The sequence below is a fragment of the Erpetoichthys calabaricus genome, chromosome 16 (assembly GCF_900747795.2).
Source record: "Erpetoichthys calabaricus chromosome 16, fErpCal1.3, whole genome shotgun sequence".
Taxonomy (NCBI): Eukaryota; Metazoa; Chordata; class Cladistia; order Polypteriformes; family Polypteridae; genus Erpetoichthys; species Erpetoichthys calabaricus.
The window spans coordinates 68,217,441-68,235,869 of record NC_041409.2 but is presented as its reverse complement, the minus strand read 5'-3'; the positions used below and the strand labels follow the sequence as shown (position 1 = coordinate 68,235,869).

General features: G+C 36.9%; 1 protein-coding gene across 1 annotated transcript in view; it reads left to right on the top strand.

Annotated features, from left to right (window-relative positions):
- The window catches only part of LOC114666504 (TOG array regulator of axonemal microtubules protein 1), a 114,131-nt gene that overhangs the window by 33,330 nt on the left and 62,372 nt on the right, over window positions 1-18,429 (top strand).

The window sequence follows — 18,429 nt, the reverse complement described above, 5'->3', positions numbered from 1 at the left end:
TTAGTGCTAATGACTAACAACAGAGATGCAATATGTACAGTTAATCAGCAGCTCTAGTCAGGATATGCTAAACTGAAGTAGTGAGTCTTCATCCGGGATTTAAAAGCTGAGACCGAAGGGGCATCTCTTATAGTAGCAGGCAGACCATTCCACAGTTTAGGGGCCCTGTAACTAAAAGCTCGACCTCCCATTGTTATTTTATTAATCCTTGGAACCATAAGCAGACCAGCATCTTGAGATCTTAATGTGCGCTCTGGTTTGTAAGTCATGATAAGTTCAGACAAGTAAGCTGGACCTTGGCCATTTAATGCTTTATATGTTAAAAGAAGGATTTTGAAATCTGCCTATACTTAACCGGGAGCCAGTGTAAGGATTTAAGAACTGGAGTTATGTGTTCGTATTTTCTTGTTCTTGTAATAATTCTTGCAGCCGCATTTTGTATTAACTGGAGGCTGTATAAAGAACAGTTTGAACATCCAGTGAACACTGCATTGCAGTAGTCAATCCTACTAGAGATAAATGCATGAATTAATTTCTCAGAATCCTGTTTATTTAGAAAGCGCCTTAATTTCCTAACATTTTTAAGATGGAAGAAACATGTTTTGGACAACTTTGTAATATGCGCTTTAAATGACATGCTAGAGTCAAAGATAACTCCTAGATTATGGGCTGATTCAGTAAAATTAATTGGGATTCCAACTGAGTTAACAGGTGACACAATATTGTTATGATCAGCATCATTCCCTCCAACAATTAACATCTGTTTTATCTGTATTGAAAGATAAGTAGTTCTCAATCATCCACTCTTTTAATTCGCTAATACAACTAATTAAAGACAACATCGGAGAAACTTCATCTGATTTAAATGAAAGGTATAACTGGGTGTCATCTGCATACGAGTGAAAATTAACATTATGTTTCCTAATGATAGATCCCAGTGGAAGCATGTAAAGTGAAAACAGAGGTCCCAGTACTGAGCTCTGTGGGACACCATATTGAACTTCTGTGTATAATGATGGAGTACTGTCAGCACATTTCTGTACATATTGGAATCAATTTGATAAATAAGAACTAAGCCAAGCGAGCACGGTGCCTGTAAGCCCAACATCATTTTCTAGCCTGTGTAGTAAAATAGAATGGTCGATGGTGTCAAATGCTGCACTTAAGTCCAACAACATAATTACAGTGGAGTTTCCTTCATCGGAGGATATCAGAATGTCATTTACAACCCGTGTTAGTGCTGTTTCTGTACTATGACCAGTGCGAAAACCAGACTGGAATTTCTCAAATAAATTGTAATGCGTAAGGTGTGACTGAAGCTGATTGGCGACTACTTTTTCTAGTATTTTAGAGAGAAATGGTAGATTTGAAATAGGTCTATAATTATTTAGTATGTGTGGGTCTAGGTCTGACTTTTTAAGTAATGGTTTAATGACTGACACTTTTAGTGTATCAGGTACTGTGCCATGCAATAATGAACTACTGATAATGTTTAGAATAGGCCCTGCAAGAACATTCATTGCACTTTTTACTAGTTTTGTTGGCACTGGATCTAGGGAACAAGTAGTGGGCTTCATTTTAGAAATTAAAGTTAAGACTTCCTGCTCAGTTACAGGATTAAAATTACTAAAGTGCTGAGTGCAATGTGAGACAGGGTCTGCTAAGCCAGTATTTGGTTTGTAGTGTGATGCAGAGATCTGGGATCTTATATTTTTAATTTTCTCATTGAAGAAGTTCATAAAGTCTGTACTGCTAATATCTGTTGGTATTTTGCATTGTTGATCTGAATTTCCATTTGTTAATTTAGCCACTGTTCTAAACAGTACCCGAGGATTTTTATTATTGTTATCTATTAATGTAGAATAGTATTCTGAGCAAGCTTTAAAGAGGGCTTTTTTATATTTATTAACACTCTCTGTCCATGCAATTTGAAAGACATGTAGCTTTGTTGTTCTCCATCTGCACTCCAGTTTTCGACACTCTAATTTAAGAGCTTGAGTGTTTTCATTAAACCAGGGAGAGTTTCTATGTGCTTTGATAACTTTTGTTTTAAGGGGAGCCACTGTGTCCAGAGCATCTCTCAAGGTCACATTATAATGTGATGTTAGCTGATCTAAATTATTTTTCCATGTTTACATTTGATGTTAACTGATCTGAATGGTTTTCCGCAGTTACACTCGACTTACTCAAATTATCTATAAATTTTGAAGCAGAATTACAATCTAGATGTCGCACTGTCTTTGTTTTAATCTGGGAGTGTGTTGACAAGGGCGGGACTAAATCAAATGTAATTAAGTAGTGATCGGAAATAACTTCATTTAATGGAGTGATATTTAAATTTTGAATTTCAACATTGTAAGTTATAATTAAATCTAATGTGTGGTTATGATTATGAGTTGGACCTTTGACAATCTGACAAAATCCTACTGAATTTAACAAATAAGTAAAACATTTGCTAAAAGCGTCAGTTTCCACATCAATGTGTACATTAAAATCCCCCATCAGTACTAGGTGATCATAATTTATAGCCAAATCAGATAGAAGGTTGCTAAATTCAGTCATGAACAATGAATACGGCCCTGGTGGTCTGTAGACTAGCACTATAATTGTGCTGGAATCTGTTTTAATATTTAAAATGAATGCCTCAAAGGATGTAAAGTTGCCTACATTTTTAGAAGTGATTTGCATTTTGTTACAATGAATTATTCGAAGGCCCCCTCCTCGACCTGAATCTCTAGACTTATGAAGGAATGAGTAGCCATCTGGTGTCGCCTCAGCTAGGGGGACAGTGTCAAATGTATTAAGCCAGGTTTCAGTGAGTAGACACAGATCAGATTTTGTACTTAATATAATATCATTTACCAAAACAGCTTTAGTGCCAAGAGAGCGAATGTTCAATAAGCAGCATTTAAAACTGCATGGTTCTTTCTGAACTGCTGATATATTTTTTGTTCTAATTTGAAGTAAATTTTTATTACAGATGCCCCTGGTGGAGGGTCTGGTTTTATCCCTTGGTTAGTTTTCGACACTCTAATTTAAGAGCTCGAGTGTTTTCATTAAACCAGGGAGAGTTTCTATGTGCTTTGATAACTTTTGTTTTAAGGGGAGCCACTGTGTCCAGAGCATCTTATACACCTTATTTTTTGGTTATCAATTAATTTAAGGTTTGTATCAAGACTAAATTTACTGGATGCCTCATGACAAGGATTATGGGTAACAGCTTCAGGAAAGTAACAGGTGGCATAAACAACAGCCTGTGATTTAAGATCACATGACTGCGGCCTGGATGGTGCTCTAATCAGTCAACCAGGCAGTTTTGCTGCCATATTTTGGGATAATACATAAGATCCCCTCCAGTTAGGATGAAGACCATCTCTTCTGAAAAATCCAGGCCTTTCCCAAAAATCATCCCAATTGTTCACAAACGCTATGCCTTTGTTTGCACACCAGGTTTCTAGCCAGCAGTGAAGGGAATGCAATCTGCTATAAATCACATCCCCTCTATGTAATCTTGGTAAGGGGCCAGATACAACTAAATTCCGACATTTTCTTTTGGCTTTGATGCATAGAGAGATGAAGTTCCTCTTTAATACCTCAGATTGCTGTGAATAAATGTCATTAGTGCCGACATGCAGCAATAAGGTAGATACTTCATCGTCGGCAACATGGTCCAATGCGGCCTCTATGCCAGAAATCTTGGCCCCTGCGAGGCACTTAACATTAACTGCTGGTTCAACACAGTTTGGAATTCTAACATTCCGCACTATGGAATCGCCAATTATGAGCACTTTCTTATTCTCAGTTTCCACAGGCGCGCTGCGGAGCGCTGAGAATCTGTTTTGGGTCCATGACCTGGGTGCCGGGGGACTACATTTTGGATTCTTAGACCCCCATCTTACTGTTACCCACTCGCCCTGTGGCTGAATTGGTGCTGCTGACTTTGGCCGTGCACTGACTACAGTGGGACCAGGAGAGACTGAAGCCGAATCAGAAGTAGCTGAATTGTCTAAACAAACCGAGTCGATCCAATTTTCGGTTTGCCTAATCGTTATCAGATTCCTAATGCGGTCCTCCGATTCACGTATTTTCCCGACCAACTCTAAATTAACTAAACACTTTTGGCAGGTGAAGCTGTCTACGCTGTCAGCCGGAAAACCTGAACTGTACATGCTGCAGGACACACAACATATAAACGTGCCCTCAATGGGCAGAGAGCAGATAGAACTTAGGTTTAGTATTGATGTCATTTTCTCTGTTTTCTGTAGTTACTTAAGTGCTTTCTGCTTCAGAGACCGTCGGCTTTAAGTTTCCACCACCCGCTGAGCGATCGACTTTAGTTTCTTACTGCCGGTTACAGTAATCCCTCGCTCTATCGCGCTTCGACTTTCGCGGCTTCACTCTATCGCGGATTTTATATGTAAGCATATTTAAATATATATCGTGGATTTTTTGCTGGTTCGCGTATTTCTGCGGACAATGGGTCTTTTAATTTCTGGTACATGCTTCCTCAGTTGGTTTGCCCAGTTGATTTCATACAAGGGACGCTATTGGCAGATGGCTGAGAAGCTACCCAACCACAGCGCGTATTATGTATTAAATAAAACTCCTCAAATATATTGTGAGCACGGGGGCTGTTCGCACCCCTAGAGGACACAGCTGCTCCTCAAAAAATGCTGAAAGATTACCTTCACAGTGCTCCCTTCTTTGCTGGGCTTACATGTGGCTGCTTTGCAAGCGATATGCTTCCCGCATGGTGCTTCGCATACTTAAAAGATCAAACGGCACGTATTGATTTTTGATTGTTTGCTTTCCTGTCTCTCCCTCTGACGGAGGGGCTGTGAGAAGAGGGGCTGTTACCATACTGGCCTAGAGGATACGGACGCTCCTCTAAAAAATGCTGAAAAATGCTTGCTCCCTTCCTCTCAGCTACTTTGTCCGGAGGTGCTTCGCATACTTAAAAGCCAAACAGCCCTATTGATTTTTGACTGTTTGCTTTTTTCTCTCTCTCTCTCTGACACGCACTCCTTTGAAGAGGAAGATATGTTTGAATTCTTTTAATTGTGAGACGGAACTGTCATCTCTGTCTTGTCATGGAGCACAGTTTAAACTTTTGAAAAAGAGACAAATGTTTGTTTGCAGTGTTTGAATAACGTTCCTGTCTCTCTTCAACCTCCTGTGTTTCTGTGCAAATCTATGACCCAAACATGACAATATAAAAATAACCCATATAAACATATGGTTTCTACTTAGCGGATTTTCACCTTTCGCGGGGGGTTCTGGAACGCAACCCCCGCGATGGAGGAGGGATTACTGTATTTCTACTGGTCAGCTGCCGGCTTTACTTCAGATGAACTTGCCGGCTTTACTTCAGATGAACTTGCTCGGGTGTTTGCGAAGGGCTACGTGCCTGTGGGAGACGCCGCTGCTCGGTGCTTCCACTCGCTGCTACGCTCGTGCTTCCGCCTGAGTGAGAGAGAGAGAGAGCGTTAGTACAATAATCAAGATACTATAGATACTATAGAATAACTATAGGAGCAGGTTTTCCTTTAGTATTGGTGCTACTAATGGAGTGTATTTCTGGTGCTTGTGTCTTCCTGGAATTATCTAAAACCAGCATAGAAGAGCTTAACACAGCCATTGGAGTAGAGGTTGACCTTGCCTATACCCTACCTCTGCCTGCACTTTTGACGTAACAGTCTATAATTATCTTTATTTATGATTCTTCTGAACTGTGATGATGTTTATTGTGTCAAGTATTTTTTACATAATGTTAATGTGGAAAGGGGCTAAAAAATTGATTTCAGTGCTGAGAGATTTTGGTTTTTATCTTGAGTTATATGTCTAGGGGGGGCAGATTCATTGATCTTTTAGTAACATCCACTTATATCCATTTATTGCTACCTTTCTGTTTGAGTTTATGCTTAAGGGGAGCAACTGGATCAGAGGTCTATAGTTGATCAGAATGTTTTATTAATACTTGCTGACAATTGTCTTAATCTGCTATAAAATTGCACAGTTTTGTTTTCAACACAGTTGTATCTTTTATATGTCAGTTTTATAACAGCAAACCACATGTGTTTGGGGATTCTTTAGTATTTGCATTACTTTCCATGTCTGCTAAAGGAATTTTAGATTTGAAAGATTTTATGCACGTATTCACATTACTGAATTATTTATCTGAACGGTCTTTGTTCACTGTTAAGTCACCTTGAAGGCATGAAAGAAAGCAAAGGAATGACAAGAACTTGCAGATCTAATAAGAAACCTGCTACGTTGATAGCTTTTACAGCTGACTGGAGCTGTATCGGAGTATTGCCAAGGGGAAAAGGGTGGAGACTTTAAGTGCTGTAACCTATGAATGAGAAATAACAATGGAAATATGAGAGGACAGTGACATGACTTTTTTGCATGCTTTATACCAAATATGGAAAGCCAGTAGGCCCTCTAACTGTACCTATGTATTAAATATTCATGCACCATAATTACAGATTATTATGTGTTGTGTTTGTTGTCATAGGGCCCAGAGAAATACTTGGGAATTGCAAGAGCACATTTAAGCATGAAGTCTTCTAAACATAAGCTAAATGTGTTTGTTATAGTCTATCATGCTGATTCAGTGCCCATTACAAAATAAGACACATTGCAGCTGTTTTACTATAGTTATAAAGGAGAAAATGTATAAGATGGGAAAAACTACAGCTTTTTTACCCTTAGATTTTAGGACTACTCTTTGTAAAGATTTGTATATCCTGCTTTAAAAAGGTATTTTTGTATACTACACTTGCAGTTTGAATGGTAATGCAAAAAAAAATATCTTAAAAAAGGTAGAAATGCAGATTGTACTTTTGCAAACACCAGTTTAAATCAGCCTAAATGTTTTGACATCTGACCTGATATACCTGGTTTGCAAGGTGTGCATAAACTATTCCAAATAATTATTTAGTATGAGCTGCTTATATATTTAGATAATTTTACAGTTCTTTCCTAAAGCATGTATGTGGAACCCATTCATTTATTTACTGGTAGTTTTTTTATGAAATACCTCTGTAAGGGTGTGTGATAAATCTTATTGTGCTTTTAGAGTGATTGTTTTGTGTTCACCATTTTCCACGTAAAGCTTTGCTATATGTGAAAAAGTAAATTTCCACTTTTCTCCGAAATTGTGTACAGATTATCATTGAATATCTAATAACATGTTTAGATTTGAGTAAAGAAACAAGGATTCAAGCAGCATTAGCAAATATATCATATCATATATAATATGATATAATGTCAGTTTGTTAATGCTGCTTGAATCCTTGTTTCTTTACTCAAATCTACAGTATATCAGTAGGCATATTTGTGCATTAATACTTCACAATAATCAATTGTCCAGTAGAATTAATTACATGATTATTTGAAAGATCCTGCGGTGGGTTGGCACCCTGCCCGGGATTGGTTCCTGCCTTGTGCCCTGTGTTGGCTGGGATTGGCTCCAGCAGACCCCCGTGACCCTGTGTTCGGATTCAGCGGATTGGAAAATGGATGGATTATTTGAAAGATTTTCTTATATTTCATAAAAGCTGACTCGCCAGGACAATGCAGAATATGAAAGAATTTGAAATCCTACAATTTAAGGTACAAAAACCATGTTTATAAATGTTAGATAAAAAAGCAATCCTGGTAAGCAGGACATAATATGGTAGCTAGGTACAGCCAGAGCCCAAAGTAAAACCTCAGAATGGTAGGATGATGAGATTGTGGAAAATTACTTTTGGATGAATTGAATGGAGGTTTGTGGCATACTGTTGAATCACTCAGGAAGACTGTTTTTAGCAAGAGAGGGGAGTTGCTGACCATGATTCATATATTCAAGAGATGGAAGGTGGACTCATAGGTGGTTGTTCAGATTAGGAGGCAGTACAGGAAATATTTGGTGAAGAATGTGGTTGAAATCAGTGTAATGCTTTTAGAAATACGGAAAGCATGCAGTATTGTTTGATTGCCCAATTTAATAGGGTTGACATGCTTCTTCAACATTGTGAGCACCTTTGAATAAGGCAGACAAGGAGCAGTAGTCCACATTGTTAAGAATGGGAATAGGAATAGGGGAGTCGATAAGCATATGTAGAAATACTGGAATAAATACTCTGGGCAATAATTTAACCTCTATTCCAAGAAGAAAAAAATAGCACCCTGGTCATATAATAGTGGGACATCTTTTTGTCCTTGCTCAGACATTTTGATTCGTCTTCATAGCTTTTCAAGTCATTCTACATGTTTTTTGTGCTTGGGCACATCATACATTTGAGTGTCCATAATTAAACGGGAAAAGCCGTTCAAGAATGTAGATTTCAAGGGTGATGTTTTGAGTCCCAGCTTCTCCAGAGTGAGAGTTGTGTTATTAGATGGAATCTTTTTAAAGTGAGTATATGACTCTGCCAAGAGTGTATCATCTCCAAAAATATCCCTCTACTGTTCAAGAGGATGAATATTTACGTACAGAAAAACTGAATTTTTACTTCTAAGGACTTATTGAAATGTAATTTCCTTCATATATTTTTGATGAATTAAAATACATTTTTGCATTTTGGTGTACTTTTTAATTTCTTGATTCTTTTCAGTCATGACTAATAGTGACATCTTTTAATTGCTAAATGATTGGATACATTGCTTCATTTGTAAGTTTTTCCCAGTCTTCTGAAAGCAAAGAGCATATTGTTTTAAAAGATGTTGTATTTCTCAGTAGGAACATCTTTAAAAAATTTTTAAAGATTTTGTTATTGCACTTTTATGCATTAAATATGTTTGTCATCAACTTGTTCCACAGTAATTGAACTGTAGACAAACATTAAAACTATTATTCTGTCCAGATTTTTTTATAAGGGGCATGTTAAACCTGCTAAAAAAGTTTTTGGAGTTCAATTAATTTATTTAAAAATGTGTTGCCATTTTACATTATATTTATCAAATGGCTGATAACTTTGTTTTTTGTCTTTATACTTATTATGAGTAATATTATTAAAGTTTTGTTTTTTGTCTTTATACTTATTATGAGTAATATTATTAAAGTTTTGTTTTGTTTTTTGTCTTTATACTTATTATGAGTAATATTATTAAAGTTTTGATTGCATATTATCTAGAATTGCCATATGTAAAGCTGGCACAACTGTTGGTGGCTGGCACAGGGTTGGTGTCCAGTTAGGAATCAAAATTTGTGCCTGAACCTTTTGTTCTGAGTCCTGGCTGATCCATGACTGTGAACTGGTCACCAATTATCCCTGCTACTACCCACCTAGACTTAGTAGTGTAGTGGCTGTCAATTTCAGTCCTATGGGCCTTATTATGGCTACATCTTTTTATTCTCACATTAATTATGCTCCTTCCTTCACCAAGCAAGCTGTACATCTCCAGTTTCAATGGTGTTTTTTTTTTAATAATTATTCCAGAAATCACTAACTTAGTACTAATTTTTTTCTCTTTGTAAATAAGAATGTATGTATGTGATATGTGTAAGAAATAATTTTTTAGGACTTTTAATATTTTGTTCTTTTTCTAATGTTCTGTTTATTTAATTCTTTAAGTACTAATAAACACACCAGAGTGTATCACAATAAAATTGCTGTGATTCTTTAGCATTCATTGTCTTTTGCCCTAGCATATGCTGTGCTTGTCATACATTGTCAGGAATCTATTAGAATTAAGAGAACCAACTCCACAGAAAAAAAGTGAATTAAAAAGGAAATTACAGAGATACTGTATGGTTTCTCCGACTCTGTTTGATACTATTCCAGCTGCTTTGTCCTCCTGCCTCTCACCAGCTGTTCTGTGTCTCTCTGAAAATTCTGTACTTGGCCGAACTTAAATTCTCACATATTCTACTTTCTTTCTAACATATGTACACAGTTATATCATAGTCTTGGTTAACTTTTGTTCATCGCTTTCTAATGTTAGTTTCACTCCACATATGTTTGAAATTTGGAATCATTTTGTAAATTAGCATGTTGCACGCTATACTAAAGGAAATATAAAATGAGAAGTCTTTTAACTATTACCCCATCTCGTTTAATATTGTTAACGCTGTATTCTCAAGTTTTCAACTTACCCGTCACCACTGCAGTTGCTGATTAATAAATCATTTAATATTACTATTAAATTGAAGATTCTGGTGAATTGTCTGTCTTTTCTTGCATGTATTTCTACGTTGTTACGCTAAACAGGCCACTGAGCGTCCTGTCCTGGTAGTCACAGTGGCCTGCCCATCCCTGTTGCTCAACAAGATTTTAAATAGAATAAAATTGGCAGAGCAGGAGGATAGGTACTGGCAGGAAATGGTAAACTGTTGTTTACTCTGTGCCCCAGAAGGACTTTACTAACATGAATTACAGCAAATGCAGTATATAAAATGTAGAGCCCTGTGATAAAGCTGGAGAAATTGTTATGGTTGTAGACACCAGAGGTCAGGTGTCTCAGTCAGCAACCAAGCTGATTGTCATTGCAGCCATTTTTTTTAGCAAACAGTTATGAATTTGTCTGACAGAAGTGTCCTGTATGTAGTCTTGGAAATCATCTGTTGACATAGGTACCATATTCTTGAGCTCTTGTTAGCTGCATTTTAGATGAGAGGGTGCACATTTAAAAGATTAATGGTATTTTGCCAACACAGAAGTAATTTGGGGTTTTGTTTTTTGCAGTTTGACAAAAGCCTGTTACTTGACAACTTGCAAACTGGGAGCTAAATAGTGTGATAAGATGACAGGCTGACAAGAGGTTTCCATAGAGGTTTCCAGGTGGAGAATTTCAGGCCACAGTTCCATTGGGAAGAGAGAGAGAGAGAGAGAGATAATCACTATGGCAGTGATGGAGCTCCTCTTCAAGTTTGGGAAGAGAGGGTCCTGCAACAGTCAAAAGACCCTATTAATTTAAATAGTGCATCATAAGTAGAACATCAAAGTATACCAGAGTAATACATGTTTTCAGGAGGTGAAGTTAAAGAATCCTGGAAGGCTATCTAACTTCTTCTGTGGGTATACAACCCCTTACCTAACTTTCTCACTATGCTGAGAGTGTGAAACCATTGAGAGCTGGCAGAAAATTAATTATTTCAAAGCTATTCAGTGACAAAATATGTTTACTAGCTGAGAAAGTTTTGGGCATGTTACATTTTAAAGGTAGATTGGAGGCAGACTGACTGGAGACCAGTATGTTTCGAATAGGTTATCATCTTCTCTGTTTATGACTTTGAGTAAATGGAGTTGCCTAAAACAAAAGGCAATCTAGATTAATATGGTCCCAATATAGAACTCCAGAACAATTTGCAATAATAGAGCAATAAGGTTCCAAAATCCAGTAAATCAGAGAAACACAAGAAAACTCACCAAATTCATAGCATGTTCAAAATGAAATACCAGGAAATGTAGATAACCGTATTGATTTATAGGAAGGAGGGCTGTTCCTGGCATTGATTAGTACGTGACCCCACCTCTTGGAGGACACATAAAACGCATAGGACTTGAGAAAGGCAGCTTATAGACAAGATCAAAAACAAAGAATAATGCTTACAGTCCTATGAAAAAGTTTGGGAACCCCTCTTAATTCTTTGGATTTTTGTTTATCATTGGCTGAGCTTTCAAAGTAGCATCTTCCTTTTAATATATGACATGCCTTATGGAAACAGTAGTATTTCAGCAGTGACATTAAGTTTATTGGATTAACCAAAAATATGCAATATGCTTCATAACAAAATTAGACAGGTGCATAACTTTGGGCACCCCAACAGAGATGTGACTTCAATACTTAGTTGAGCCTCCTTTTGCAAATATAACAGCCTCTAGACGCCTCCTATAGCCTTTGATGAGTGTCTGGATTCTGGATGGAGGTATATTTGACCATTCTTCCATACAAAATCTCTCCAGTTCAGTTAAATTTGATGGCTGCCGAACATGGACAGCCTGCTTCAAATCATCCAATAGATTTTCGATGATATTCAAATCAGGGGACTGTGACAGCCATTCCAGAACATTGTACTTCTCCTCTGCATGAATGCCTTTGTAGATTTCGAACTGTGTTTTGGGTCATTGTCTTTTTGGAATATCCAACCCCTGCGTAACTTCAACTTTGTGACTGATGCTTGAACATTATCCTGAAGAATTTGTTGATACTGAGTTGTATTCATTCGACCCTTGACTTTAACAAAGGCCCCAGTCCCTGAACTAGCCACACATCCCCACAGCATGATGGAACCTCCACCAAATTTGACAGTAGGTAGCAGGCGTTTTTCTTGGAATGCGGTGTTCTTCTTCCATCATGCAAAGCACTTTTTGTTATGACCAAATAACTCAATTTTTTGTCTCATCAGTCCAAAGCACTTTGTTCCAAAATGAATCTGGCTTGTCTAAATGAGCATTTGCATACAACAAGCAACTCTGTTTGTGAAGTGAGTGCAGAAAGGGCTTCTTTCTCATCACCCTGCCATACAGATGTTCTTTGTGCAAATTGCGATGAATTGTAGAACAATGTACAGATACACCATCTGTAGCAAGATGTTCTTGAAGGTCTTTGGAGGTGATCTGTGGGTTGTCTGTAACCATTCTCACAATCCTAAGCATATGCCGCTCCTGTATTTTTCTTGGCCTGCCAGACCTGTGTTTAACAGCAACTGTGCCTGTGGCCTTCCATTTCCTGATTGCATTCCTTACAGTTGAAACTGACAGTTTAAACCTCTGAGATAGCTTTTTGTAGCCTTCCCCTAAACCATGCTACTGAACAATCTTTGTTTTCAGATATTTTGAGAGTTGCTTTGAGGATCCCATCCTGTCACTCTTCAGAGGAGAGTCAAAGGGAAGCACGACTTGCAATTGACCACCTTAAATACCTTTTCTCATGATTTGACACACCTGTCTATGAAGTTCAAGGCTTAATGAGCTAATCCAACCAATTTGGTGTTGCAAGTAATCAGTATTGAGCAGTTACATGCATTCATATCAGCAAAATTACAAGGGGACCCACATTTTTGCACAGCCAGTTTTTCACATTTGATTTAATTTCATACAACTAAATACTGCTTTTCCTTCGGGTGCTCCGGTTTCCTCCCACAGTCCAAAGTCATGCAGGTTAGGTGGATTGGCGATCCTAAATTGTCCCTAGTGTGTGTGCTTGGTGTGTGTGGGTTGGTGCCCTGCCCAGGATTGGTTCCTGCCTTGCACCCTGTGCTGGCTGGGATTGGCTCCAGCAGACCCCCGTGACCCTGTGTTCGGATTCAGCGGGTTGGAAAATGGATGGATGGATAAATACTCCTTCACTAAAAATCTTAGTTTGGAAAACACCCCAGTATGTTCCTAGGAAATGAAAGACATACCACTGTTATCTTTTTTGTTGAAAGTAGATTATTATGCAAGCTGAGAGTGGTTCCCAAACTTTTTCATATAACTGTATAATCAACAAAAGCAACATTAACATAAATCGCACAAAAATGAACAAAAAAGACATGAAACAAGACTTTGAAACCCAGACAGGGGAGGAGCCCTGCCTGAAACATGACAGTTTGGTAGTATCACACAACATATAATGCACAACAGCTGTGTAAATCTATACGTTGTGTTCTATTAATACTCTTGTTTGGTCCAGTTTTATGGAATTTGTCAGAGTTTAGAGCAGGTGTTGCTACAGGGCATTGTCTATTTTAATTGGCTTTCTTAATAAAGTGTGTGGCATTTCACAGGTTGTCATCTGCTCGTCATCTTTCAATATATTGCCATTTTAATACTAAGTAATTCTGTAATGGCTTAGATGGGGACATAAGCTCATTTACTTGGAAAAAAGGAAATTTCCCTGTTTAAAAAAACTCCTTGCTTATCCAGTCTAAGAAAGAGAAAGTTTTCACAGCACTGGACTTTGTACTGTCTTATTGAGCAACAAATGTTTGTGGTCTAGTATTGTGAAGTGAATCTTAAATCTCTGTTTGTAAGCTTGATAGGACCACGGGTGCCATTTTGATTTACTTTCATTTGTTATTTTAGGGGTTCTCAGCCTTATTTCTTGGTGTGCCACCCCAAAGATTTGAAATGTTTCAAAGTAATACCAAGCTGCTTTTTTTCTGTCTTAAATTGTTAACTACTAAACTTTTACTAGTTAAAAACTAAAGGTGATTTATCTTTATTGCAAACACAGGGCAAGATTTGTTTAAATTTGTACTTATTTTTAGCTTGAAAGAAAAAGATGTTAGTTCTTGCCATGATTATATCTTCTGTCTGTTATAAGAACTGAGAATAGGATGTTAAACTTAACACACTAACATCTGAAATGGATTACCTTTTTGTTTCTCTGAACTGTGTATATGCCATTTCACTTATTCCATCAGCCCTCATCTATTGTAAGCAGAAGTCATTTACAAGCATTTCTGCAGGAGCATCACAGCTGCTGAAGAAGCCGGACTTCAAGAATATAATGATAGTGTAGAGATCTTGAATACATAATTAAAATAGCATTTTAAGTACTGTTTTCTTCAATTGGGTTTGAAAAGCCATTGCATGGTCAGAATTTCACAAACTAAGATAATTATCCTTTAAAAGCTAGTAGATGCATTTTATTTCAGTTCTCACCAGTTTTGTCTGCTCTGTAAAATCAAATGATTGTTGTTTTGACTTTGATCTATCACATGTCATTAAAAGTACTTGTTTTTTTCTTGGGGCACTTTACTATGCCACATGTTATTTCTACTTTTAGAGGACTTGTCTGAAAGTCAGCAGTAAGTGCATCTTTTGAGTCATAACTGAGTGTCTCTTCTCATATTTTCAGCATGAAAGTGCTAATTGCAACTGTGGAAGGACATTCAGTTCATCTCAGTTGTTTCCAGCAGTTTTTATACAACCTAACAGTTTCCAGAGGTATGCTCCAGTGACGTCAGATTTTTTTTTTTTATTGAATACATAAGAGAAAGTAATAAAAAAAATCGATCGATAGATTTATATCCCTGTATGCTGGAACTAGATCTGTCATATTAGCCAAAAAGTAAATTTTGAATTTTCAAATTAAAAATAAGTAAATATTCAAATGTATTAAAATATATATGTAGCAGCCAGAAAATACATTTGTTCAATAAGTGCTTTTTGAATATTTTTCATTATTCATATTTGTACTTTTTTGTATATGGTGCCCCTGGAAAGCATGATTAGCTTAAAATCAACAGGTGAAAACTCTAATCTTCAATTGAATGAGACGCTTGAAAACATGTCCCTTTACAAAAATAGGTTTTCAACAGGCACAAAGTAATATGAGCAAAGAGAAAGCACAGTTCGCAGGCAAAACCACTTGCGATAGCACAAAGATGTAAAATGCAATGAAAAAAAAGGCATAGGACAACACACTTAGGCATTCATGACCAGTTCGACTTGATACTTCTCAGGATGGCAATTGAGTATTGTGAGCTGGATGAACAAATGGGACTAAACTCAAATCTGTTTCCCTTTTTCTATCTTTGCAGTTACAGCAGAAGTGTTATGTAAGTGAGTTTAATATTGGAATTTTGAGAGAATTTATTTTAATATTCACCGTGTTGTGAGATTAGTAGGGTACCCACCAAGTGTTGATGTTGTTCCCAATTCTATTTGCCTTTTCATTTAAACATGGCTGAAGCAGGGTGTATTATGTGGAGACAAATATGGGTTGTCAAAACCCCTCATAGTGTTAGGAGCATGATGGAGGTTTTTGATATAATTATTTGAACTAAATTGATACTTATTTTTTTCTCTTTCATAACCCCTCCATTCTGTGAATGGTATTTTTATGGTCGCCATAGTTTTGTGTGTGTTTTTTGTTGGTGCTACCTAGCTGTTTTTAGAAAAGTTGACGGTCACAGGACTCTGCTGTCCACTGCATGATTTTGTTTTGACTTTTGATTTCTGATTTTGTTTTGTCATTGACATTTTAGTATACTTGACTCAAGGCACAGACGTTTATTGACTGAATCCTCTTAAAATAGAAAATCCCTTTAAACTTATTTGCATATCTGCCACTCTCATTTAAAGGAATATTGCTCCAAAAATATATTTTTTATCTGTTACTTTACCTAGTCTGCAGTGAATGCTGTGAAAAATGTTTGTTTTTTTGAAGAACAGAGATCACAAAAATTCCTGATAAAATGGGCTTAAAAAGGGCACCTTTGCTAAACAACAGTAAACAATATCAAAATGTCAATGAAAAAATCTATACTTTATTGTGTAACATAATCCAACTGTCAGATATGCAGTCATATGCTTACACTGTCCCAAGCATGAGTATTTTGGCTTAAATGTTGTTATTAAATAAACTACAAATAAGATCAAGCATTTGAATTGAAGACCAGCCTTCCCATTAAAAGTCTTACCGAGGCATTAATAAAAATTATTAATGTGAATTATTTCAGTTAAATGGTGGAGTCACATACTCAAAGACACAAGGGCACTAAGGGGTAAGATATTCAAGATGGAATCAAGGATTTTATACAGAAGTTTTCAGAAAGTTGGAGGGTACTGTCAAATTGTAACAAAGGTGGAGAGCCGGGCAAGTAAAATAGGGGTAAATTGGACATAATGGCTACTAAACAAGGTTGATGAACTGAATAGTCAGTTGCAGTTTGTAATTTTTATGTTTCTGTGTTCTATCTAAATGCTTACTAAAAATTGTTATAGATTCATGCCTGGTCAGGGATGAATTTGCATAGAAAGAAATTGTCACAAGTAGAAGAATAATTATCACTGAAAACATGGACATGTATCTTTGTGTTTGAGCCCAGGGTGGAAAGAAGCTGTCAGGTGGTAGTCCATATGTTCCTTGTGAATGTCTGAGGACAGTGCCTGAAGAGTAGTTTGGAGGAGCTGGAGAATGGCAATGGACCCCCTGCTATATACTGTAGAGGCCAGGCTACTTTGGGATTGGTTGCCCCTGTATACGAAAAAAGGCTCAGATTTGTAGGAGAATGTAAAGTCGCCGCATCACCCGAGTTTGAAGTCAGGAGGCGGGTCTGGACAGGGGCTCAACCGACAGTAGGAAGAAATCCAAGAATTTGGAGAGAAAGCTGTCAAGGCAATATTGTTTGGGTGTAGTATTGACTTAGGTAAGTGAGCTGTCAGCCCAGCAGATAGACAGGGACTCCGCTTGTTTAATATTGGTGTTAGCTGTGTAATGTGTACTTTCTGTGTTTTCCTACTCTTTATTTATCTAGTAAAGCTGCCCTGTAACCCTATCATTGTTTTTTTTGCCCTCCTTGGCATTATTTTGGATTAAGAGATGGCTTGAGATGGTGTGTCTGTTGTCCACAAATGACAAACAAAAAAAAAATTTTTTTTTTGCGGATGCTGTAGCAGCTGTTCTAAGTAAGAATTGTCATGAATGGTAGTTTTTATTAATGTTTTATTTGATTTCTGTGACCACTTGGGTGATTTTTTTTTATGCTTGGTAATTAATTTTTGCCATTGTTTTATTTTTATCTTGCTTCACTTATATGATATTTATTTTTCCTGTTAATTCTGTGGTGCCATTTTGTTTTTCTCATGGGAGCTGGCATTTTCGGGCAGTTGCTTAGTTTGTTGCCATGATGTTGTTTCCAACTTTTCCTTGGGGCTGTGTGAAGCATGGTGTGATCTAAGCAACCATATAACGATTCAGAACAAGCCCTTTCTCACTATCCAAAACTAGATTAAAAAAATGCATTAATTATTGGCAATCTTCAGTGTGATTTTGGTCATTTGCTTTGCTTTCTGATTTTTTGGACTACACTATTTTCTTTTTCCCTTGGCTAGTTGAAAGATGGGATTGTTTCTCTAGTTATTTATCTTGGTACAGCTTCTGTTTGTATCTCCTCTCCTGGTTCTTAACTTAAAATTCTTCCATTTTGAAATACAACAGTGATATGACTACCAGGTCTTTACTTTAAAGAATCAGGAAACATGAAAGATTATATTCAGACAATATATTTAGACTTTATATTTTGAGACAATGTTCTTTTTTCTCAAGATATCATAGGTATTCACAAATTGGCTATTTCTTCTTGGATAGCAGTCTCTTGCAAATAGATGTTATCATGATGCTTCACGTTGCTTCTTTTATTTTGGAAATAAATTATAATTTAGTGGTACATCTCGTTGTAGTCAATTAAATCCTCTGACTTTAATGGAGGGTACATTACTTTACATTAATTTTTTCAAAGGTTGAAATTTTCATGGAGATCAAGGAAACTGAAGATATAACTGCAAGTACACTTTAGGAAATATTGAAAGTATACCTAACGGGACCTATTATGTCCTATATCTCTGGTAAAAGTAAATTGAAACCTAGAAGAACACAGAATTAATTATGGAGACCTCTCAGATATATAAAGAATATACCAAAACACCTAATGATACAATGTATACAAATTTTGTCCTGTCTCTTGTAAAAGTAACTTGCAACCTAGAAGAGTGCAGCGTTAATGAT